The sequence below is a fragment of the Pongo abelii genome, chromosome 6 (assembly GCF_028885655.2).
Source record: "Pongo abelii isolate AG06213 chromosome 6, NHGRI_mPonAbe1-v2.0_pri, whole genome shotgun sequence".
Taxonomy (NCBI): Eukaryota; Metazoa; Chordata; class Mammalia; order Primates; family Hominidae; genus Pongo; species Pongo abelii.
This window is the reverse complement of record NC_071991.2, coordinates 6,125,481-6,141,749: the sequence shown is the minus strand read 5'-3', so window position 1 is coordinate 6,141,749 and position 16,269 is coordinate 6,125,481. Positions and strand designations below refer to the sequence as shown.

Below are 16,269 nucleotides of genomic sequence, written 5' to 3'. Positions count from 1 at the left end.
GTGCAGCCTCAACGCCCAGGCTCAGACGGTCTTCCCACCTCAGCCTGAGGAGTAGCTGAGACCACAGGCATGCACCACCATGCCCAGATAATTAAAAAAAAAAAAAAATAGACAGACAGATAGATAGACAGACAGATGGTAGACACAGGGTCTCACTTTGTTGCCCCAGCTGGTCTCGAACTCCTGGCATCAAGGGATCGTGCTGCCTCTGTTACTGGATGGAAGGTCTTGACCGTGGATTGCCCAGGTTCTTGGCGTGTTGAACAAAGAATTGAACAAAATGCACAAAGTAACAAAAGATCAAAGCAACGAAAAGAAACAAAAGAAAAAACCGGAGTAAGGAAGAGACAGATTTATTGAAGCGAAAGTACAATTCACACAGCATGAGCGGGATAGAGCAAACGGCTCAATAGCCCACATTAGGATTTTTATTAAGCTGGAAGAATTAGATAACGCCCCTAGGTGCCCGTTAGAGGCCTCCGATTGGTTACACCCTCTGAAGGATTGGCCTGTGACCAATCAGAGGCTGAAATGGAGACTTGCGCACCACCACCCCCGCCCCCGCCGTCAATCAGAGGCTGTCACCCTCCCCCCTCGCCCTCCTGCCCCCGCCGTCAATCAGCCTCTGATTGACGGGATGCACACGTGGCCTCTATGCTGCCTAATCTTGCCTAGAACTGGCTGCATCTGCTGTTCTTTTGTTTATGCCTTAAGCCTTGGTTCCCCTCATTCCCTGTTCTGCCTCACCTGGCCTCCCAAAGTGCTGGGATTACAGATAGAGCCACCCACACCTGGCCCATTGTTTTGCTTTTAGTTTATTTAAAAAGTATTTTATTCTAAGACAGCACTTTGCTCCGTTGCCCAGGCCGGAGTGCAGTGGCCAGATCATACTTCACTGTAGCCTGGAACTCCTGGGCTCAAGTGATCCTCCCACCTCAGCCTCGCGAATAGCTGGGACCACAGGTGCATGCCACCATGGCTGGCTAATTTTTAAATTTTTCGTAGAGCTGGGGTCTCACTAAGTTAACCCAGGCTGGTCTCGAACTCCTGGGCTCAAGTGATCCACTGGCCTTGGGCTCTCCAAATGCTGGGATTATAGGCATAAGCCCCTGTGCCATGGCAGTGTTTTTTGTAGAAGGAACTGTAAAGACAAAAAGGAAGCGTCATTTAGAAAGAAACAAGGCTGGGCACGGTGGCTCATTCCTGTAATCCCAGCACTTTGGGAGGCTGAGGTGGGTGAATCACTTGAGGCCCGGAGTTCGAGACCAGCCCCGTCTCTACTAAAATACCAAAAACAAGCCAGGCGTGGTGACACATGCCTGTGATTCCAGCTACTTGGGAGGCTTGAGGCAGAAGAATTACTTGAACCCAGTAGGTGGAGGTTGCAGTGAGCCAAGACTGCACCACTACACTCCAGTCTGGGCAACAGAGCAAGACCCTGTCTCAACAAAAAAAAAAGAAAAGAAACACATTTTGGGGCAGATGTGCATTCCGTTTGGCCCATGAACATCATCTACAGGGTCCTTGTTTGAGAGACCTCAAGTGGCCATTGGATCACCCACACCTACAAAGCTTGCCCCTGCCCCCCATTCCTTCAGCGCAGGTCTGGAGGCAGATGGGGCACTGTGTGTGCCACGGGAGCAATATCAGAGGTGGCAGACTCCCCAGAGTGGCTGTTCCTGGACCTTGTCGCCTGGGATTCCCTTGCCTTTGAGTTGTGTGAGTTGTGGCATAGTTGGGATGGCTCGTTACAGTTATTTGCTATTTGCATTCATGCCTTGGCAGCATATGGTTTGACCAAACTCAAGAAGACTTTGGTTTAGATTGCCTCATCTGTCACATATTAAGTTTGGAAGCAGAACCACTTCCCTTATCCAGCCTGGCAGAATAGACCACATTTAAGGAAATGATGAGTTGGAATTTGGACTTGAGACAGATCTGGGTACATATCCACTTTTGCCATTCACAGACTGCACCAATCTCCTTGCACCAGAGATAGAGACTCGCTCGTCTCTATCTCTTATTTGGAAAATGGCTAATAGCAAATTCCCGAAGTGAGAATCTCACTTGAAGAATTAAATGGGACTATGACTGTGCATCAAGTATCAGCACCTAATCACTATTTCATAAACGATTGCTACTGTTCCTTGCTATTGACTTTCCCAATTAGCTTGCTCTAGTGCATGAAATTATTCCATGAGAAATACATGTTTTGGCTGGGTGTGGTGGCTCATGCCTGTAATCTCAGCACTTTGGGAGGCCGAAGCTTGCAGATCACTTAAGGTCAGGAGTTTGAGGCCCAACATGGTGAAACACTGTCTCTACTAAAAAATAAAAATAAAAAAAATAGTCCTGCGTGGTGTCAGGCGCCTGTAGTCCCAGCTACTCAGGAGGCAGAGGCGGAAGAATTGCTTGAACCCGGGAGGTGGAGGTTGCAGTGAGCTGAGATAGCGCCACTGCACTCCAGCCTGGGTGACAGAGAGACTCTGCCTCAATAAATAAATAAATACATAATAAATAAATATAAATGAAGTACAAGGTGCTATATAAGTGAGTGTGATTAATATTTTATAGTATGAGTCACAGTTTCTCCCAGGATACCTCTGTGTCCCTGTACATGTTTGCCTCTCCCTTCCTCCCACATACAATTCGTTGCAGGAGGCATCGAAAGAGGGAGATGACCAAAAACAAAATGAAACATCCAGAGATCAAAGAAAAGAATATGCTTTTACGGTTTCAAAGTTAAGGATGCAAGAACGCTTAGACATCAATGCATCTGCCTCACCAAACACAGTCCTTGGGTGTGCACGGGTACGAGGCAGGAGTGGCAGTGATGACAGACACCCACATAGGTTTGGAGGTCTCAGAGGAGAGGGTGTGTGTGTCTTTCTCCCTGGGGAAGCTGGGGGAGGTGGTGAGCTTTGCAGAGTTCCCCTCTGGGTCAAGCATGGTTCAGTAACAGTAGAGTAACCACGGAACAGGATTATCTCGGTGAGAAATCCTTATTGGTTCAGGAAGAAGCTGAATGATTTACTTGTGCACAGAAGGAATTCAGAGAAAGCCAGTGCTGAGAAGCCTCAAGGTCAGGACCAGGAGGAGGTAGCAGTGGCCCCTCAAGACCACCAGAGTAGAGAGGATTGAGGATGACTCTACGTTCACTATTCGGACTGAGAATACTCCAGTCCCGTCTGGGGCCTCGACTCTCCCCCAGCCTATGGTAAGAAGGGAGAAGAGGTTGCTTAATTACCTGACATAATTAAGATTCTGATACCCAGCACAATGGGAATTCAAATCAAGTTCAGTTATAGAAATAGAAGTTAGATGTTTTGCACAAAGAATTTGCGAAGTCAAATTCCAAAGGAATGAGCTGTGGGAAAGACACATTTTGGTGCTGGAAAGGGAGCTCCATTCCAAGTAGAAAGTCACAGTTCCAGCCGGGCGCAGTGGCTCACGTCTGTAATCCCGGCAATTTAGGAGGCCAAGGTGGGCAGATCACTTGAGGTCAGGAGATTGAGACCAGGCTGGCCAACTTGGTGAAACCCCGTCTCCACTAAAAAAAAAAAAACAAAAATTAGCAGAGTGTGGTGGCAAGCACCTGCAATCCCAGCTTCTGGGGAGGCAGAGGCACTAGAATCACTTGAACCTGGGAGTTGGAATTTGCAGTGAGCAGAGATTGTGCCACTGCACTCCAGCCTGGGCTGCAAACTGAGGCTCTGTCTACAAAAAAAGAAAAAAAGTCACAGTTGCAGGCTAGCTGGTTCTGGACATAGGTTGACACATATGTCTGTCTCCTCCCTATCAAGGGTATATATATATATATGAATATATACATATATGTGTATATATATATGTGTGTGTATACATGTATATACACACACATATTATATATAGATTTGAGACAGAGTCTTGCTCTGTTGCCCAGTTTATAGTGCAGTGGTATGATCATAGCTCACTGCAGCCTCTAACTCCTGGGCTCCAGTGATCCTCCTGCCTCTGCCTCCTATATAGCTGGGCCTACAGGCGCGGGCCTCTGTGCCCTCCTTTCTATCAAGGAAAGTGACCTTCTTGAGGCCAGGACTCTGTTGGCGTCATCTTCTGGTTCCTGTTGTCTAACACAGTGCCTGCATCACAGGACACAGTCCATGTGTGTTGAATGAATGAATGGAGGAGGCGGGGGATGGGGAGGAGGGGGCAACAGACATCAGACATGGGCTTTCATCCTTCAGAGCTCAGCTACTGCTTATCCTGTGAATGGAGCTCCGTCCACAGGCTGATCTGAAGTTCAGGTGAGTTCTCTACTCCGCTCAGCACTGAGCTCTAAGAAGCAGCTGCGGGGTAAAGGTTTGGGTGCAATGAACACCTCTAAGACAAAGGGCCTCTTCATCCTATTCTGTTGGCAGAAATATCAGACCAGTGAATGGAGTTACCAATCTTTTCTCTGTTGATTTAGAGCACAGAGACCCTGTGTCAGTCAGAGGTCACCTTTACTGTGAGGGTACATCTTTCTCCAGCAGTTAAAATTGTCCTTGACTTCCATCTCCTGCTGAGATCACTTGTGAAGGAGCTTCAAAAAATCTGGTTTTTTGGTTTGTTTGACACAGGTTCTCTCTCTATCGCCCAGGCTGGAGTGCAGTGGTGCGATCTTGGCTCACTGCAACCTCTGCCTCCCAAGCTCAAGTGATCCTTCTGCCTCAGCCTCCTGAGTAGCTAAGATCACAGGTGTGCATCACCATGCCCAGTTCATTCTTTGCATCTTTGGTAGAGATAGGGTTTCTCCATGTTGGCCAGGCTGGTCCCAAACTCGTATGAAAGAGCCATCATGCAAGTAATACCACAATTTGATAAAGTGAGGTGGCAGGTGCACAGGTATTACGTTGCTCAGTATTCTCCTTATGTTTGAGATACTTTATGATTTAAAAATAATTTAAGGGCCAGGTGCGGTGACTCACACCCATAATCTTAGCACTTTGGGAGGCTGAGGCAGGCAAATCACTTGAGCCCGGGTGTTGGAAACCAGCCTGGGCGACATAGTGAGACCCCACCTGTACAAAAAAAAGAAAAAAGAAGAAAGAAATGAAAAAAACTTAGCTGGGCATGATGGCACGCAGCTGTAATCCAAGCTACTCAGGAGGCTGAGGTGGGAGGATCACCTGAGCCTGGGGAGGTCAAGGCTGCAGTGAGCCGTGATGACTCCCCTGTATGCCAGCCTGGGCAACACAGCAAGACCCTGTCTCAAAAACAAAATAATTTAAGGTGAATAGATTTACATTCCTTGTAGAGCCCCTAGGAAAACAATGTCAAAATGTATACCCCCCACCAAAAAAAACTTGACTTTTTGAAACCCGTGAAAATGTACACAAATGTCTTTCCAGTGAGTAAATTAACAGGCCAGGTGGAAACCATCCTGGTGATTCCAATTTCATCTGTCTTCTTAAGTGTTTGCAAAGGAACCGCATACCTTCACATGAGCAGAAGAGACAGAAGATAGGTTTTTGCTTGCAGTAGGATTCCTGAGTGCCCATTACATAAACTTAAACTGTAGTCGTGACAGAGAATTAACTATGTACCTTGTAAACCTGTACAAATGGACAAGTATTTCCTATCTTCACTGTTTTGCTATCCTTTGCTTATGAGCTAGAAACAACTAGTTTGTAAATACTGCTGCTAAGTCTTTACTAAGTACTACTACTTAGTAATTATCTACTCACAAAATACTAAAGCATTTACTGAGTATCAGTACTTAGCAAATGACCACATACAGAATACTAAAATATTTACTTAATAGCCATACTTAGCAAATGACTACTTTGATAATATGAAAGTATTTACTGTGTAGCAGTACTTAGCAAAAGACTGCGTACAAAATGCTAACATATTTCCTGAGTAGCAGTACTTAGCAAACAACTATTACAAAATACTAATTAATGACAGATTTTGTGCAATTATGTAGTAGCGGTAAATATTAAAAGACTTACTATTTAAAAAATACTAAAGTATTTACTAATTAGTAGTATTTACAAAAAAGTATTTTCAGACTGGAGTGTAGTGGCATGATCATGGCTCACTGTGGCCTCAACTTCCAGGATCAAGGGATCCTCCCACCTCAGCCTCCCGAGTAGCTGGAACCACAGGTGCATCCTACCACACCCAGCTAATTTTTAAGTTTTTTTTTTTGTAGAGACACGGTCTCCCTATGCTGTCCAGACTGGTCTTTTTAACATTTTAATTTTAATTTTCTTCCTTCATTTTCTCTAGTTACCATGCTGCATTTTATTTTATTGATCACAGTTGGTGTACACACTGTGATGTGATTCCTAATATTCCAGCGGGATGTTACTCCTCAGGTCACAGGGGGTTAATACCCTGGGACAGTATTCCTCATATTCCAGGGCGGTGATACGCCTAAAGTCACAGGGTGTCTACCCCCTGTGATATTATTCGTCCTATTCTAGGGGGACGTTACTCCTAATGTCACAGGGATGTACACCCTGTGATATTATTCACAGTATACCAGAGGGATATTAGTACTAATGTCACAATGCATGTACACCTTGGGATATTACTCGTAATATCCTAATGTCACAGGGGGTGTGTTCCCTGTGATATTGTTCCTAATATCCTAGATGGATATTGCTCCTAATGTCACAGGGCGTGTACACCTTGTCATATCATTCATAATATCCTAAAAGTATGTTACTCCTCATGTCACAGGGGGTGTTCACCCTGTGATATTACTCGTAATAGTGTTGTGGGACGTTACTCTTAATGTCACACGGGGTGTACACAGACTCACACAGTGATACAACCTGTAATATTCTATAGAAATGTTACTCAGAAATCACAGGGGCTGTACCTCCTGTGATATTATTCATCATATTCTAGGGGAATGTTACTACTATTGTCACATGGGGTGTACAGCCTGTGATATTACTCGTCACATCGTAGCGGGACGTTACTACCAATGTCACAATGCGTGTACACCGTGTGATGATTTGTAATATCCTAAAGAGTGTTGCTACTAAGGTCACAATGCATCTACACCCTCTGATAGTATTCAATATATCCTCGGGGGATGTCACTCCTAATGTCACATGAGGTGTACTCCCTGTGATATTATTTGTCATATCCTAGGAGGATGTTACTTTTCATGTCACTGGGGGTGTGTATCATGTGGATTCAACGCCAGTGATACTATTCCTAATATCCTAGGGACATGTTCCTCCTAATGTCACATGGGGTATACACCACGTGTGTACACCTGCTGTGATATTATTCGTAATATCCTAGGGGAATGTTACTCCTGATGGCACAGGTGGTGTACAGCATGTGTGTACACCGCGTGTCTCATTATTCATAAAATCCTAGGGGAATGTTTCTCTCAATGTCACAAAGAGTATACAAAATGTCACAGAAGGTGTTAACCTTGTGACGTTATCTGTAATACCCTAGAAGGATGTTATTACTAATAAAATAAAATATTTTATTTTGTGCTACTAGATTGATACAAATTCCCTTGATTTAGAACATTTATAAACACTGTATAACAGCTGAGACCATGTCATCTGGAAATGAAATGAAAGTTGATAGTTCATAAGCAGAAAATATTTCCACATGCCGGTTAGGTCCTAGTGATTTCATCATTACGTTTTCTGACTTTTCTCCTTCAAGAGAGTAATTGCTTCCTCAAATCGGTGAGTCTTCTTTGAAAATTCACGTAAGCTATAACTCCTGTCCTTAGCTTAGGTGGACTTAGAGTTTTCATCAGAAAGTTCGGCCGGACGCGGTGGCTCACTCCTGTAATCCCAGCACTTTGGGAGGCCGAGGAGGGCGGATCACGGGGTCAGGAGATCAAGACCACCCTGGCCAACATGGTGAAACCCCGCCTCTACTAAAAATACAAAAACTTCGCCCGGTATGGCGGCGCGTGCCTGTAGTCCCAGCTACTCGGGAGGCTGAGGCGGGAGAATGGCTTGAACCTGGGAGACAGAGGCTACGGTGAGCCGAGATCACACCACTGCACTCCAGCCTGGGCAACAGGAGAAAAACTCCGTCTCAAAAAACAAAAAACAAAAAGAATCAAGTAAGTCGAAGTCACACCGATGACAGCCAATATTTGCGAACCAAGGAAGTGTCAATTCAAGAGTTAACATAGATTGTTACTTTTGACATCTCTTCTGTGCCAAGCAAGATATAGGCTCTGGGGCATCAGAAAGAAAAGAGACTCACTTGTTCCTCTCACAATACTCAGTAATTTCTGAGATAAGGGCAAAAGAAAATGTCCCGTCTGGAATGCAGGGAAAGCAGAACTGCAGGTCAGGGGATATTTCCGTTGAATTGCATGGAGTTGAAGCTGAAAATAGTCACGAATGTACCTAAAATTCAATTTGCCTTGACTTTATGCATCCATCACAGAGAGATCACGCAGCGGGCACCCACGATCGGTTTCATCATCGCTCGCTTCCATTGGATCAACTCGAAATCAGCTCAGATGAGAGTGCTGAGTCTCAGAGGATGGACCTCTCACCCCTTGCCATACAGAGAAGTAGAAAGGATGGTATTCCAAATTCATGGCCAGACTCTGAGTCCCGGGTACTAGACTTCATGGTCTTCCAACTCTCCAAAAGTTGTGGTTTTGGTTTTGGTTTTGGTTTTGCTTTTTTGAGACGGAGTCTTTCCATTGCCCAGACTGGAGTGCAGTGGAGTGATATCGGCTCACTGCAACCTCCGCATCCCAGGTTCAAGCTATTCTCCTGCCTCAACCTGCCGAGTAGCCGAGATGACAGGCGCCCGCCACTATGCCCGGCTCATTTTTTTCTATTTTTAGTAGAGACGGGGTCTCACCATGTTGTCCAGGCTGGTCTCCAACACCTGACCTTGTGATTCGCCTGCCTCAGCCTCCCAAAGGGCTGGGATTACAGGCGTGAGCCACCGCGCCCAGTTTCCAAAAGTTGTAAGCAGAGCTCAGAGTTCTTAACCACAGGCACACCTGAGGAGCATTTTTTGAAATGGTTTCCAGCTTCCTCAATAGGAATGGAAGCCAAACTCCGAATTGATGACTCCTTTGAGGAAGTCGAGAGCGGTAAGGAAAGCCAGGAACAGGGGCAAGAGAGAGATGTGTCCCGAATGATCCTGTGCCCATGTTTTCTGGAACCTCTGATGTCATCTCAGCTGCCCTTTCTCTACTTGACACAGTGATTGTGGCACCCACTGGTCTAGGTGTGGTCTACGAGGAACCCCCAAAGGGACGGGCACAGTGAGCAGGGGCATCGGCCTGAGGGACAAGGATTTGGGAGGGCAGGTTGGATGCAGGGAGAGGACTGGCCAAATGCCATGTGTCTGGACTTTGACTGCCTGGTTCAAATTGGACTTCACCCTTTTTGACTTCATGATCTGGTACAAGTTCTATGAAAATGCGTTGCTCCTTTTCTAGTCCGTAAAATCAGCATGAAGTGTGCACTAATAACTGGGAGACTACGCAGCTGAAATGAAACAAGCTGCATAGACCACAGAGCTCAGAGCCTGGCCTTTACGAAGGCCTCAGTAAGGGTTCCTGATGCCCCGGTGTCTGTCTTCAGCCTCTTTATCCTCATCATCACCTTCATCATCTTTTTGTTGTTCTTATGGATTAGTTAAGAGGGAGTCATTCCCTGCTATCATGGGTGAGGCGTCTATGAAAAGGACAAGCAGTGGGGGAGGAAGGCAAAATTTTGAAGAAGATTTCTGAGACCCCCCACCACAAGCAAGAACAGAAACTCCACAGTCTGCTGAGCGGAGAGTTTGCACCTTGGTCTCCTCCCACCTGCCCACCGCACTGTCCTGTTTGTCCTGAGGATGAGGAAACAAAGCAAGGCTCCCGACCGTCCGTCCCTGAGCACTCACTGAACTGCCCTTCCCCTCTGCTGGGCCATGACCACAGAGAACAGGTCCACTGTCCTCCCTGCGTGGTGCACGATGGAGGCTCAGACTCCGTCCTCAAGGCTGGCAAGAAGACAGGGTGAGACACGAGCCTCCTGATACAGGTGACGGGTGTGGAGCCCACAGGACTGGAACCTCACACTGCAGGGCTGGAGGCACAGACTGAGTATTGACTATTCTATGGCCTGGGGGGCTCAAGGCACAGAGCTCCTCATTAGCCACAGTCGCCCAAGTTCCCCAATCTCTACAGATTTCCTCATAAGAATGCAGGAAGAAGAGAAAAGTGAGTGTCCACAGAAGCTTTGGGGCTCTTCCTGTCATCAGGAGGGAGCTTGTGTGTATTATTTGTGGGGAAAAGCAAGAGAGATCAGATTGTTAATATGTCTGTATAGAAAGAAGTAGACATAAGAGACTCCATTTTGTTCTGTATTAAGAAAAATTCTTCCGCCTTGAGATGCTGTTAATCTGTGAACTTACCCCCAACCCCGTGCTCTCTAAAACATGTGCTGTGTCAAACTCAAGGTTAAATGGATTAAGGGTTGTGCAAGGTGTGCTTTGTTAAACAAATGCTTGAAGGCAGCATGCTCCTTAAGAGTCATCACCACTCCCTAATCTCAAGTACCCAGGGACACAAAAACTGCGGAAGGCCGCAGGGACCTCTGCCTAGGAAAGCCAGGTATTGTCCAAGGTTTCTCCTCATGTGACAGTCTGAAATATGGCCTCGTGGGAAGGGAAAGACCTGACCGTCCCCCAGCCCGACACCCGTAAAGGGTCTGTGCTCAGGAGGATTAGTATAAGAGGAAGGCATACCTCTTGCAGTTGAGACAAGACAAAGGCATCTGTCTCCTGCCTGTCCCTGGGCAATGGAAGGTCTCGGTATGAAACCCAATTGTACGTTCCATCTACTGAGATAGGGAAAAACTGCCTTAGGGCTGGAGGTGAGACATGTGGGCGGCAGTACTGCTTAACAAAGCATTGAAATGTTTATGTCTATGCATTTCTAAAGCACAGCACTTGATTCTTTACCTTGTCTATGATGCAAAGGCCTTTGTTCACGTGTTTGTCTGCTGACCCTCTCCCCACTATTGTCTTGTGACCATGACACATCCCCCTCTCTAAAAAACACCGATAAGTAATCAATAAATACTAAGGGAACTCAGAAGCCAGTGTGATCCTCCATCTGCTGAACGCTGGTCCCCTGGGTCCCCTTATTTCTTTCTCTTCACTTTGTGTCTTTTCCTTTTCCAAGTCTCTCGTTCCACCCAACGAGAAACACCCACAGCTGTGAAGGGGCGACCCACCCCCTTCATTATTCGCCTCTTTCTTTTCTTTTTAAAGATCCAACTGCTTTCATTTTCATCTTTTATTATGGGAAAATATACCACGTATCAATACTAAAAGTTATAAATATATATGATTTCATCTAGAATGGCCACTATAAACACGACAATTTCCACTACTTTTCAGTTGGCAGTTGAATGACATTAAGTACATTCACATTGTTTAGCAACCATCACCGCCATCATCTCCAGAACAGTTTTATCTTTCAAAATGGAAATTGCACCATTCACCAAACTCTCCACTCCTCTCTCTCACTCACCCCGGGGGCCACCATTCTAATTTGCAACTCTGTGAGTTTAACTACTCTAGACACTTGATAGAAGTGGAATCATGCCGTGGTGAATGTTTTTTTTTTCTTTTGGAGACAGAGTACTTCTCTGTCACCCAGGCTGGAGTGCAGCGGCGTGATCTCGGCTCACTGCAACCTCCATATCATGGGTCTGAGCGATTCTTGTGTCCCAGTCTCCGGAGTACCTGGGATTAAAGGCGTGCGCCACCACGCCCAGCTAATTTTTGTATTTTTAATAGAGAGGAGCTTTCACCATATTGGCCAGGCTGCTCTCGAACTCCTGACCTTAAGGGATCCGCCTGCCTCAGCCTCCCAAAGTGCTGGGGTTACAGGTGCGAGCCACTGAGCCTGGTCGTGTTTATCCTTTTGGGATTTATTTATTTCACTGACGATAATGTCTTCAAGGTTCATCCATGTTGCCTCCTGTGTCAGAAGTGTCTGTCTGGTTTTGTTTTTGTTTTTGTTTTTTGGTTTTGTTTCATTTTGTTTTGTGCTGTGTTTACATGGAGTCGCACTCTGTGGCACAGACTGGAGTGCAGTGGCACAATCTGGGCTCACTGCAGCCTCCACCTCCCGGGTTCAAGCGATTCTTGTGCCTCAGCCTCCCGAGTAGCTGGGACTATAGGCGCACGCCACCACCCTCGGCTAATTTTTTGCATTTTCAGTAGAGACAGGGTTTCACCAAGTTGGCCAGGCTGGCCTTGAACTCCTGACCTCAGGTGATCCGCCCACCTCGGTCTTCCAAGATGCTGGGATTACAGGCCTGAGCCACCACATCTGGCCAACATTTTCTTTTTTATTCCTACACAGAAGTGAGGACATGTAATATTTGTCATTCTGTGCCTGCCTTATTTCACTTAACATACAGACCCTGCAGTCTCATCCATTTTTTCTGCAGTGGAGAGGATTTTATTCCTCTTGAGGCTGAAGAATACTTCATTGTGTGTGCATACCACAGTTTCTTCATTGAAACAAATTTCTAAAAAGCAAATATTTTTAAGATGTCTCAGAATGTGAAACTTTAGGGATACTGTGCCCATTTTATTCTTTTCGATTTCTCATTTTATGTCTAAATAAGTGTACAACAAAGCAACAATCAATGTGTGTAGAAATCTATAACTTCAAGAAATGTACAATGAAAATGCTAAGTGGTGGCTGGGTGCCGTCGCTCACGCCTGTAATCCCGGCACTTTGGGAGGCCGAAGCGGGCGGATCACCTGAGGTCGGGAGTTGAAGACCAGCGTGACCAATATGGAGAAACAATGTCTCTACTAAAAATACAAAAAAAAAAAAAAATTAACGGGGCATGGTAGCACATGCCTGTAATCCCAGCTACTCGGAAGGCTGAGACAGAAGAATTGCTTGAATACGGGAGGCAGAGGTTGCAGTGAGCCGAGATCGTGCCATTGCACTCCAGCCTGGGCAACTAGAGTGAAATTCTGTCTCAAAAAAAAAAAAAAAAAAAAGAAAGAAAGAAAAAGAAAAGAAGAAAAAAAAAGAAAATCTTACTTCCATAATCGCAGGGGGTGTTCACCCCGATGATACTGTTTTCTAATATCCAGGGAAGGAGGGTATGATATTACTCCCAATATCGCAGGGGTTGTACACATTTTTGTGATATTGTGTCTAATATCCAAGCAAACAGAGGATGACATTGGTTTCAATATCGCACATGGTGGACACCCCCCCGGTTACAGTTCTGAATATCCCAACGGGGAGAGGATGATATTACCCCCCATATCGGAGGAAATGCACACCACCCTGGGATTTAACTCCTGATATCCAGAAAGGAAAAGTATGATATGACTCCCAACACGGGAGGAAATGTACACCCGCCCTGTGATAATTTTGCCAATATCCGGGGGGCAGAGGATCATGTTACTTCCAATATCGCAGGGTGCGTACACCCCCTCTGTGATCTTGTTGCTAACATCCAGGTTTGGGGAGGACGACATTACTCCCAATATCACAGGGGGAGTACACCCCCCATGACCTTGTTCGTAATTTCCTGAGTGGAGAGGATGATACTACTCCCAATATGGCAGGGGTGTACACCCCACCGTGATGGATTTCTAAATACTCAGGGTGGGATAGGATAATATTACTCCCAATATCGCAGAAGGTGTACATCTCTGCTGTGATATTTTTCATAGTATCCAGGGAAAAAGAGGATGATACTTTCCAAATAGCCGGGGTTTTCCACGACGCCCGCGCCGTGATGTTGTTCCTAATATGCAGGTGGGCAAAGAATCATATGACTGCGAATATCGCAGGTGGTGTACAGGCCCCTTGTAACGTTGTTCCCAATATCCAGGGAAGGAGGGACCGATATTACTACCAATATCACACCAGCTGTACAACCCACTGTGATTTCTTTTCTAAAACCCGTGGCACAGAGGATGATAGTACTTTCAATATCGCACAGGTGTACACACTTCACCCCGTGATATTGTTCCTAATAGCCAGAGGGCGAGTATAGGGAAAAGAAAGAGAGATCAGACTGTCACTGTGTCTATGTAGAAAGGGAAGACATAAGAGACTCCATTTTGAAAAAGACCTGTACTTTAAACAATTGCTTTGCTGAGATGTTGTTAATTTGTAGCTTTGCCCCAGCCACTTTCACCCAGCCACTTCGACCCAAGTTGGAGCTCACAAAAACATGTGTTGTATAAAATCAAGGTTTAAGGGATCTAGGGCTGTGCAGGACGTGCCTTGCTAACAAAATGTTTACAGGCAGTATACTTGGTAAAAGTCATCGCCATTCTCTAGTCTCAATAAACCAGGGGAACAATGAACTGTGGAAAGCTGCAGGGGCCTCTGCCCTTGAAAGCGGGGTATTGTCCAAGGTTTCTCCCCATATGATAGTCTGAAATATTTCCTCATGGGATGAGAAAGACCTGACTGTCCCCCAGCCTGACACCCGTAAAGGGTCTGTGCTGAGGTGGATTAGTGAAAGAGGAAAGTCTCTTGCAGCTGAGATGGAGGAAGGCCACTGTCTCCTGCTTGCCCCTGGGAACTGAATGTCTCGGTGTAAAACCCGACTGTACATTTGTTCAACTCTGACATAGGAGAAAAGCTGCCCTGTGGCGGGAGGCGAGACATGTTGGCAGTAATGCTGCCTTGTTATTCTTTACTCCGCTGAGATGTTCAGGTGGAGAGAAACATAAATCTGGCCTACGTGCACGTCCAGGCATAGTACCTTCCCTTGAACTTAATCATGATATAGATTCTTTTGCTCCCATGTTTTTTGCTGATCTTCTCTTTATTATCACCCTGCTCTCCTACTACATTCCTTTTTGCAGAAATAATGAAAATAATAATCAATAAAAACTGAGGGAACTCAGAGGCCGGTGCCGGTGCAGGTCCTTGGTGTGCTGAGTGCCAGTCCCCTAGACCCACTGTTGTTTCTTTCTACTTTGTCTCTGTGTCTTAATTCTTTTCTCCGTCTCTCATGCCACCCGACTAGAAATACCCACAGGTGTGGAGGGGCAGGCCACCCCTTCTTCTGCCACCCAACGCAGGTGCCTTTCTCTAGGGTGAAGGTACGCTAACAATGTGAACATTGAGGACAGCCGACGAGAGATTCCCGAGTACATCCAGTCAGCCTTGCGGTAAGCTTGTGCCCTTGGAGGAATCCAGGGTAACAATGGGGCAAATTGAAAGTAAATATGCCTCTTATCTCAGCTTCATTAAAATTCTCTTAAGAAGACGGGGAGTTAAAGCTTCTACAGAAAATCTAGTCACGCTATCTCAAACAATAGAACAAGTCTGCCCATGGTTTCCAGAATAGGGAACTTTAGATTTAAAAGATTGGGAAGAAATTGGCAAAGAACTAAAACAAGCAACTAGGGAAGGTCAAATCATCCCACTTACAGTATGGAATGATTGGGCCATTACTAAAGCAACTTTAGAACCATTTCAAAGAGAAGAAGACAGCATTTCAGTCTTTGATGCCCCTGAAAGCTGAGTAATAGATTGTGAAGAAGAGGCAGGAACAGAGTTAAAAAAGGAATGGAAAGTTCACGTTGTAAAAATGCAGTAGAGCCTGGAATGGCTCGGTCAACCCAAAATGTTGACTATAATCAATTACAGGAGGTAATATATCCTGAATCATCAAAACTGGGGGAAGGAGGTCCAGAATTATTTGGGCCATCAGAGTTTAAACCACGATGGCCACCAACTCCTTCTCCTGCGGTTCAGATGCCTGTGACATCACAATCTCAAAAGCCAATCCAGGCACAGTATCCGCAATAGCAGCCAGTAGAAAATAAAACCCAACCATCGGTAGTTTGTCAACACCAGCCGCCAGCCGAATGTCAGTATCCGCCATCTCCAGAGGTTCCGTATGGATCTCAGGCTGTGCGTCCTGTGCCAAATAGCAAGGCACTATAGCAACAACCCAGGGCGATGGCGTTTGATCCTACATTACCACCTAGTGGACAAGATAGTGCACTGCATGGGACCGTTGCTACAGCCAGAAAACGGGGAGATCTTGAGGCATGGCAGTATCCGGTAATGTTACAACCGATGCCGGTCGGGAAAGGGAGTCAAGCAGGAGCGTCTGTCCGAACTGAGGCTAGATATGAATCTTTCACCATGAAAATGTTAAAAGATATGAAAGAAGCAGAAAGAAAATGTTAAAAGCTACGAAAGAACCACGTCTCCTTATATGAGAACATTATTAGATTCCATTGCTCGTGGAAATAGACTTAGTCCTTATGATT

At 45.8% G+C, this 16,269-nt stretch overlaps 1 pseudogene; it reads left to right on the top strand.

The window, feature by feature from the left end:
• The first annotated feature begins 14,268 nt into the window (after nt 1–14,268).
• On the top strand, nt 14,269–16,061 carry LOC129060551 (uncharacterized; annotated as a pseudogene).
• The last annotated feature ends 208 nt before the right edge of the window (nt 16,062–16,269 follow it).